The sequence below is a fragment of the Cryptomeria japonica genome, chromosome 7 (assembly GCF_030272615.1).
Source record: "Cryptomeria japonica chromosome 7, Sugi_1.0, whole genome shotgun sequence".
In the NCBI taxonomy this organism is placed as follows: domain Eukaryota; kingdom Viridiplantae; phylum Streptophyta; class Pinopsida; order Cupressales; family Cupressaceae; genus Cryptomeria; species Cryptomeria japonica.
The window spans coordinates 103,446,979-103,457,053 of NC_081411.1; positions in this window are offsets into that span (position 1 = coordinate 103,446,979).

Genomic DNA, 10,075 nt, shown 5'->3' on the forward strand with positions numbered 1-10,075 from the left:
CTACACAACAAACGGTTCGAAAATCGCATCTCCCAAACCTAAGTTATGATGAAATGAGTGATAGAGGAAAATTAGGGCTTTGAAACCAAAATAAAAATATATACCTTGAAAGTGACTATTGCATTTGTCACTTTGTTGATTTCTAAGTATTGTTCATTGCAGCGGAGCCCACATAGCCATCATCATGCCTTCACGATGACCGGAGCATCCCACGAGGATGGAGATCATGCGACAGGCCGTGATCAGTGACGAGCCACTGGACGAGGTGAGTTGACTGAACTTTGACTTTGACTTTTTGCATTTCTATTGACTTTGAGTTTCTGTGATCGAATGTGGGCCTTGGAATCTGACCCTGGGTCCCACCCAGGGTGCCATGGTCCTATCAGGGTGCCATGGTCCTATCAGGGCGCCATGGTCCCTGAAGGGCGCCATGATCCTCTCAGGGCGCCATGGTCCCTGAAGGGCACCATGGTCCCAATCAGGACTTGGCAAGGGTTAGCTTTCGATGTTCGACAGTTTTCGTTTTTCGCATAGATGATTTTGATGATTAAGTACTGATTACACTGGTGTTTTTGTATTGCAGGGTCTCCCATACATGAGAGCACACGGCAGGGCAGATTTTTCGCAATTTGCGAGATCAGATTCTCCGGCTGACTCAGGCAGAGAGATACATTATCTATAGTAGATTTGTGGTATATGATCCTTATGCCAGCCATTCGATTCCATCCTGCGATGCTGATGGCACTTATGGAGCGATGAGATCCTGACGCATGTACATTCCATCTCCCAGTAGGAGAGATGACGGTTACACTTGAGGATGTGTACCGCATACTTTGCCTACCTATTATAGGAGCTACCGTGACATACGCGACCAATCAGTTAGCGGAGGACTATCAGAGGGAGCAGTTATACTGCATAAGGAGAGTCATACTCGGTGAGACGAGAGGTCGCATCATGGTTAGTTGGCTCTTACATCCTACAGGAGAGGTGCCCCTTATGAGACATCTTATGATTGCCATCATTGCACTAGCCATCTGCCCTAATGGGCGAGGTACGCACATGCATGGGGGTCTCACATGGTGCATCAAGGCTATGGAGAGACATAGGAGAGTATATGCCTGGGGTCAGAGTATGCTTGCACATCTCTATCACGACCTCGAGGAGTATGTTTTTGGACAGGGTTGTAGCTTGATGACATGCACACTTCTGCAGGTGTGGATATTTGAGCACTTTACATGCACCATGCCTGTCGGCTATTTGATGTGCGGCTAGTGAGCGACCTAGGGTGTTTGCTTATCCACTTACCAGCGAGTGGAGATTTGGGGATCTACTATATTGGAGAGTGACATTCGATAGATTGACAGCTGAGGTGACAGTATGGAGACCATATCTGCGGATGCACAGATGGGATGGAATGGAGAGGCAGCTAGCATGCTTACAGAGGAACCACCTACTGAGAGGACGATACCCACATATCATAGTCCCATTCTACTTTGACCGAGTACGGAGACAGTTTGGGCTAGAGCAGTGTGTTCCAGCCGATGTACCCATCTACACTCGACACTCACGAGTCCTTCCCAGACCCAGAGCAGTAGCGAGACCTACGACAGATGATATCGAGATTACAGATATAGAGGGGTCTGATCAGGATGTGGTCACTGATTATGCCGCAGATCCCGGAGCACAACGCAGGTATCTCTCATGGTTTGTGAGGACATACCCGGGGCCTATCTTTCCACCAGATCACCCGACAGGCCATCCAGGTCCATGGAGACATGGAGATCGAGATGAGGATCAGGGATCCAGATCGGAGGAGCCAGAGGAGGGAGAGGGTCATGAGGAGGCAGGAGATCCTGATCCACCCATAGGAGAATAGCCTAGTGTCGAGGAGGAGGAAGGAGAGGAGGATGACACAGATAGAGATGATGATGAGGAGAATGAGGATGCGGATGAGGACAAGGATGATGAGGAGGAGGATAGAGATGAGGAGGAGTCAGATGCAGCTCCCCACCATTCAGGAGATGATACCATAGCCTTGGATCCTCCTCCTATTCCCCAAAAGAGGGAACACGAGGCAATACGGAGACCTGTACCCATCGTGCACAGATCATTTGAGCGTGGGGAGCCTAGTAGTTCCCAGTCACAGATGTTACCATATCACGATCCCTATTGGCGTGAGGGAGATCCAGGTATAGTAGGTTTATATTGATTGATTAATGTTTTGATGATATAAAATGGTACTAATACAAAATTTGTTCTATTGCTACAGCTAATGTGCAGGAGTGGCGTTCCTTGATCCAACAAGCAGTGACAAATATTTCCATGATGGCACAGATCCCTAGTTCCTCACAGGTTGCTTATAGGCCTCAAGGGAACGCGGGTCGGCATGATGACTTGTTTTCCCCATTTCGAGTACAGGTGGAAATATGGAGGGAGAGAGAGAGTTCTATCAGAGAACCTTCAACAGGCACAGCATGATCTAGCAGCAGCTCAGGCTGAGGCTACCTCGTATCGCGTGATCCTTATGGATAGGGATCGTAGGAGTTCCTTTCGGAGCCATTCACGGTCTATATCACGCTATACACCTATGGGTCCACCTTCACGGTCGGATCAGGAGGGAGCATCTAGTCGTCACTCTTCAGCCACTAGCCCCAAGGATAGGAGATGATCTCGTGATGTAAGATAGGTCACATTTTGGATGTATAGTGACCTACTTTTGTATATGAAAACATGATATATATATATATATATATATATATATATATATATATATATATATATATATATATATATATATATATATATATATATATATATATACACATGCTTCTCTTTGTCTCAAATGTGTTATCTTTAATGCCTAAAACAATGTATATTTTGATTAAAGTTAATACATTTGATAGATGTACATGTATGTTCTTAATTTAATTTTCATGTGATTGATTTTTCAATGCTCCATGATTAAATTGATACATGTGTGACTTAATTAAAATAAATATTTAATCAAGTACTACATTGATGATAGAGAAGAAATATGTGTTAAGCCTAAGAATCATACAACTAATGTGATTTAATTTAAACACAACATGATACAATTCTACTTAACACAAAGACATTGTATAATATGCCAGCATAATGGAAATGTAAATCTTTTGCAATTTACATAAATGAATTCAAGACAAACCATAGAGTAAAGAAACGCGCTTGTTAGGAACAAAGCAATATAGATTAAACAAAACATCATTTAATTCTATTTGCTCTAACCAAGATATGCTAACATATTATCCAATCTCGAAGAAGTGAAAAGAAGATAAATGAAATGAAAGATAAGGAATGAGGAATTAAGCATAGTATCTACGCAAGTGCATAGCATTTATAGGTTCTTTAAGAGGCGTACCGTCTACATCCACTATTTTGTAAGCACCTGATCCATAATCTTCAACAACAATATACGGTCCAAGCCAATTAGGACTAAATTTTCCCTTTTCTTCAGGTAAGACATTCACATTGCGTTGATTCTCATAGAGAACTAAGTCACCTACTGAGAAGGAACGTTGAATAACCTTATCATTATAGCTTCCTTGTAGAGTTTTGTGATACGTTTGAATATGCTCAAGAGCATTTATATGCTGTTCATCAAGCATCTCAAGCTGTTGAAGTCTTTGTTCTCTATAAGAGTCATCATCTACTATACCTTTGAGAGAAACTCTAAGTGATGGAATCTCTAACTCTAAAGGCATAATAGCATCAACACCATAAACAAGATTATAAGGGGTGGTTCCTGTAGCAATTCGTACACTCATTCGGTAGGTCCAAAGAGCATAAAGTAGTTGAGTATTCCAATCCTTACCATGTTTATTCACGGTTTTGCAAAGAATTTGTTCAATTATCTTATTGGATGATTTGGCTTGACCATTTGATTGAGGATAGTATGGTGTAGAAAATCGATGTTTGATATGATATTTCTCGAGGAATTTCTTCACGTCCTTGTTCTTAAATGATGTCCCATTATCGGAGATTATAGTGGAAGGTATCCCGAATCGAGAAATAATGTTTTCTAGAAGAAATCGACAAATCACTTCAGCAGTAGTAGAGCGAAGGGGAACAACTTCTACCCACTTTGTAAAGTAATCTGTTGCGGTTATAATGAAAGTATGTCCTTGAGATGAAGGAGGAGAGATTTTACCGATGAGATCCAACCCCCATGCAGAGAAAGGCCAAGAAGCTACATGAGAACGAAGTTCTTGGGCAGGAGCATGAATCAGATTATTGTGTTGTTGACATTGATGATATTTCTTAACAAATGAAAAAGAATCCTTCTGCATAGTTTGTCAATAATATCCCATACGAAGCAACCTTTGAACCAAGGATTTGCCTCCAAAATGCCCCCCACAGGCACCTAAATGCGCCTCTTCAAGAGCAATAGGGATTTTCGATTTGTTAAGACAGCGAAGGAGAAGACCATTATAACCCCTTCGGTAAAGAACATTAGAAAGAATGATATATCTAGCGGATAGCTTGCGAATTCTAGCTCTAGTGTTCCTATTGGCAGAATCAGGAAAGGTACCATCGGTCAAATATCTTACAATATGCGAATACCATTCATCTGAGCCTATAAAGTCACAGCATGTCACCAAGCTAGAATCATCTACAATAGCTGGAGAAATAAGGTTGTGAATAACAAATTTAAGATCAACCACAGGGTCCTCTAAAGATACAAGAGAAGCCACACATGCCATTGCGTCCGCATGTCGATTATCTTTTCGAGGAACAGGTTCCATGGTATAAGAATCGAATTTTTGTAACAAAGAGATAGCAAGGTCTTTATATTGTGATAATTTGTCTTGTTTTGCTTGATACAGTCCTGTTACTTGTCTTATAATCAATTGAGAATCTCCATAAATATGTATGTGCTTTACATTCAAAGCCAAGGCTGCCTTTATCCCTACTATAAGAGCCTCATACTCAGCAATGTTATTGGTGCATAGGAAATTGAGACGATAAAATAAGGGAATGGATTTCTTTGTAGGAGAAATCAGAACAACTCCTGCCCCCGATCCTGTACGACACTTAGAGCCATCAAAGTACAACTCCCAAGTTTCATCTTTCTCTGTGCAAAGAATGAAATCATCAGGAAAAGACTCAGGGTTAGGGAAGGAGAAAGGTGAAGGGGCCTCAACTAAGTGATCGGTCAACGCCTGCCCTTTAATTGCTCTTTGTGAAACAAATTTAAGTTCAAATTTAGTTAACATCATAACCCACTTAGCTAGGTGCCCTGATAAATCAGTTTTAGAGAAAAGATGCTTCAAAGGATCAAACTTTACCATGACGTGGACTTCTTAATTTAAGAGATAATGTCTCAATTTCTGAGTCGCAAACACCAAGGCCAAGCATTGTCTTTCTATCGCAGAATATTGGGTCTCATAATCGAGTAAGGTACGACTTATATAATAAACCGGACATTCCTTACCATCTTTATCATGTTGTACCAATAATGTTGCGAGAGCATGAGAGGAAGCAGCTGTATAAAGAAGAAAGGGTTTAGAAGGTTCGGCAGGTTGAAGGATAGGAGGATTAGCCAAATATACTTTTAAATCTTCAAATGCTTGTTGACAATCTTCGTTCCATTGAAAAGTGATATTCTTTTTAAGAAGTTGAGTAAAAGGAAAAGTACGATCCGCAAGTTGAGATACGAACCTACGAATAGCTTGAATCTTTCCTTGTAAGCTTTTGAGTTGAGACACATTTCTAGGAGGTGGCATGTTGACAATACCATCTATTTTCTTAGTGTCCACCTCAATCCCACGATGCGAAACTATGAATCCTAATAGTTTTCCACTATCCACACCAAAAACACATTTTCGGGGATTCAAGCGCATGTAATATTTACGAATTCTTTCAAAGATTTGACGAAGGATCTTAATATGATCTATACGGAGAATGGATTTGGCTAAAATATCATCAACATAATCTTCTAAAATCTTATGCATGTAATTATGAAAGATAAGGGTCATCGCTCGTTGATAAGTTGCGTCGGCGTTTTTAAGTCCAAAAGGCATCATCACCCAACAGAACGTACCCCAAGGAGTGGTGAAAGCAGTTTTGAATTGATCTTGAGGATTAATGAAGATTTGATTGTATCCTGAAAAGCCATCCATGAAGGATAACAAAGCATGTCCTGCTGTAGAATCAACTATCATGTCAATGTTTGGGAGAGGGAAATCATCTTTCAAAGAAGCCTTATTTAAATCTCGAAAGTTGGTACACATTCTTATTTTATTATCTGATTTAGCCACAACGACAATATTTGAAATCCATGGGGAATAATCAATAGGGCGGATAAATCCAGCCTCCAATAATTTTTCAATCTCAGCCTTAACAAGCAAAGCTACCTTAGGATTCATTTTTCAAATCTTTTGTTTCATAGGCTTAGCATCGGGAACTAAGACAATATTATGAGTAACAATCTTAGGATCTATACCAGGCATGTCAGAATATGTCCAAGCAAAGATCTCAGGGAATTCACACAATAAATCTGCATATTGTTTTTGTTCTTCTTCATCCAAACATTTTCCAATTTTAATAACTTTTTCTTCATTGCAAGGATCCATCTTAACATCAATGGTGTCGCTTATAAGAAGATTACTTTGTTGAGGAGTATCCTTTAACTGAGGGAATTCTTCCACAATCTCATCATTATCAATCTCTTTTCCAAAATAAGCTTCAGTGTTCAAACAATAAGGAAATCCCCTATTGTGATGATAACAAGGAAGAGTATCATATGCTCCTAAAAACTCAGCTAAAGCATCATCGGTAGGAAAGACATCCAAAGCACAGGCACATGAAGGATCCCCATCAATATACTCAGGTTGTCTCATTGGTAGAGATGTAGAAATAACATTAACACTAATACATGGTCTTTTAGAGGCTTTAGTGTGCTTGCAGGGATTATAACCAAGTCCAAAGGTCACATCATAAAGATTATTCTCTAGAGGAACCTTTATCCCTTGTTCGTGAGTGCCACAACCATTTCCATGATACCCATGCTTAGCTAAAATATGAAAACCACGACCATAACGATCAGCCATTTCAGAAAGAGAAGGTGGTTTTTCATAAGACAAAGAATCAAATCCTTCAGAATTAGAGGTGTGAGGAGAAGAAGTTTGAGAAGCAGCCACAAAATTATTGCTCATAGGCTCAGGTAATGTTGATTGATTTTTAGCTTTTTCCTTCTTTTCAACTTTAAGCTCTCTAGGAGGAACCCTATATTCACCTACAAAGGTGGGATTTAAATCAAGAGATCCCCAATAATCTTCTGCGAGAACCTTCTCAGGATCAAAAGCCTTCTCATGTGTAGATTCAAGTTGAGAAGAATCTTCTTCAGGAGCTTCAGACTTATCCAAAGAATTTTGATCATCAGAGAGTGAGGATTCATCCATAGGTATCTTGTTTAAAGAGTCATCACTAGAAGAGGAAGGCTTAGAAGAACTCCCTTTGGAAGTAGATGTTTGCAAACAAGCTTGGAAATTAGTATCACCTATCAAGGTATATGTCTTATTGTTATAAATAAATTTAACTTGTCTATGCAATGTAGAGAGGACAGCTTGCATACTGTGAATCCAAGGTCTCCCTAATAACAAGTTGTATGTTAGATTTCCCGACATAACATGGATAGGAGTAGGCAAAGTAACAGGCCCCACTGTGAGGGGTAAGGTGATAATACCTAATGAAGACTTAGCCACATTATCAAAGCCTCAAATGGGACGAGAGTCAGGCTCAATAAGGGATGTATCCACATTCATCTTATGCAATAGATTAATGCTACACACATTAAGGCCAGAGCCATTATCTACCAGTGTTCGTCTTATAGCAGTGTCATTTATGATAACCACAATCATCAAGGGATCATATTGATGTTGAATTTCACTAGTAGGCAACTCATCTTGAGTAAACACAATTTGAGATTTAGGATTCATCACAGAGTTAACCAAAGACACTATATTACTAGATGTATTCGGTGGAGGAACATTCAAATCTTTCAAGGCATCTTGTAACATTCCGTGATGAGCGGAAGAAGTTTGAATCAAATCCCAAAGGGATATCTTAGCAGGGGTAGCTTTAAGTTGTTCTATGAGATCATATTCCTTACCAAGAACTTGTGAAATACGTGGAGCTTGTGGAAGAATTGGTTGAGGATTAGGAAGAGAAATTGGAGTAACAGGAGGAGGATTAGGCTGCCTATTATTTCTAGTATGATAAGTATGGGAAACCGCATGATAACTCTCTCTAGTTAATTGCTTGGCATAACTATAAGGACTCATAGGTTTTCTTCCTTGCACGGTGATGATAGGTTTATTCGGAGTAAGAAAGGAATCATGACCATACCCTCCTTGGACAGTAAGGAGAGGTGATTTAGGAACTTGAAAGGTGGGAGAAGGATAAGCACCTTGGACTTCAAAGAGAGGATTATTATGCTCTTTTAGGTTTATCATGTTAACTAATTTAGAAGTTTTGTTCTTGTTTAAAGGTTTCGATAAAGCCACAAAGTCATCAAGAGCATCATCCAACAAAGCATGATCATATCGATTAAAAGGTTTACCTTTTGATTCAAAAGGAGACATCTCTTCATAGAGGGGATCATTGAAAACAACCATATTACTAGATTTAGTGGAAGAGTTGATAGGAATTTACCCTTGAGAGGAATCATTCGACTTATCTTTCTCATCACAACGAAATGGCATAGTAACAATATTTATGAGTTTTTGGTAAAATGAAGGTTTGGCATCTTTAGGATTCAAAAACTCATCTAAAGCTTCATCTAATTCATCTTGGCTATACTCATAATCGACATAATTGCATACATCATCATAAACATGAACATCTTGCAAATAAAAATCTGACATTTTGAAATAAAAGTTGCATAAAACTTAAACACACAATGCAAAGAAACAAAGAAACACACTCTTTTTTTTTTTTCTCTTTCTTTTTTTTTGAAAATGAAACACACTAAATCTAGATCTAACAAATGCAATGCAAGAGAAAGCAATAATAAGTTTCATGTCAGGTTCACCAAAATGTGTAGGGGAAAAAGCGAGACTAGGCTAACATGTCCTAATCCTACCTTTTGACACACATTGTGGAATACGAAAGAGCCTAGAGGTATCACACAATTGGCTACTTCTTTTTGCGTAAGAGAGAGCCACGGGCTACCTATTAGGGTTTCTGTTCTTTTGTTGTAATTGAAAGATAAAATGATGCAAGTTCAATTCCAAAGTGCAAGCATGAACTACAAACAAGATTGCAGAATTGAAATTAAACAATGGAAAGCTGTAAACACAAGGATAAGACAAGAATGCAGATGCGTACCCAGAGTTAAAATCTGAGTGGAAATGTTCAGGACGGGGGCGCAAGCACCACTGTCCTGATTCTGCTCCTGAAATTGCACCTGAAACTGCTGTTTGGTAACCTGAAAAGCTGTCTGAAACTTGTTGTCTGACAGAAGGACCAGGGCGCCCAGCGCCCCTGTCCCAGGGACCAGGGCACCTAGCGCCCCTGTCCTGGCAGGACCAGGGCGCCCCACGCCCCTGTCCTAGTCTTTTGCTCTGAAATTTGGTGTGAAGTTCTGTCTCGGTCCGCTTCCGTCGGATCTGCAACTTGCGGCGTCGTCCGAATCCCGAAACCTGCACTTATATCTGAAAAGGTATGGTGGGCGGCTATATAGGGTTTTGCCTTAGTAAAACCCCCGCTTTGGTGATTTCCACCTCCATGAATAGCCAAGTTGTATTGTAAAAGTAGTGTGTGTGCAGACCTTGTGTGTGTGCAAGATCCTAAAATGCAAGTAAGCAAACTAGAGCAACCTAGAAAGTAAACCCTAATTGCTTGTAAATGATAATGTAAATGCTCCAAATCAAGATGTAGAGTGATCTAAAGCATGAATACAAATGATGTAATGAAGCTTATGCAAAGACATGAAAACAACATGAAATCATACCCAACCCCAAGGGAGGGGTACAAGCCAATCTTCAGTCGGTGATCCCTTATTGCTCTTCAATGCCTTCAAAGCCCTAAATGGATG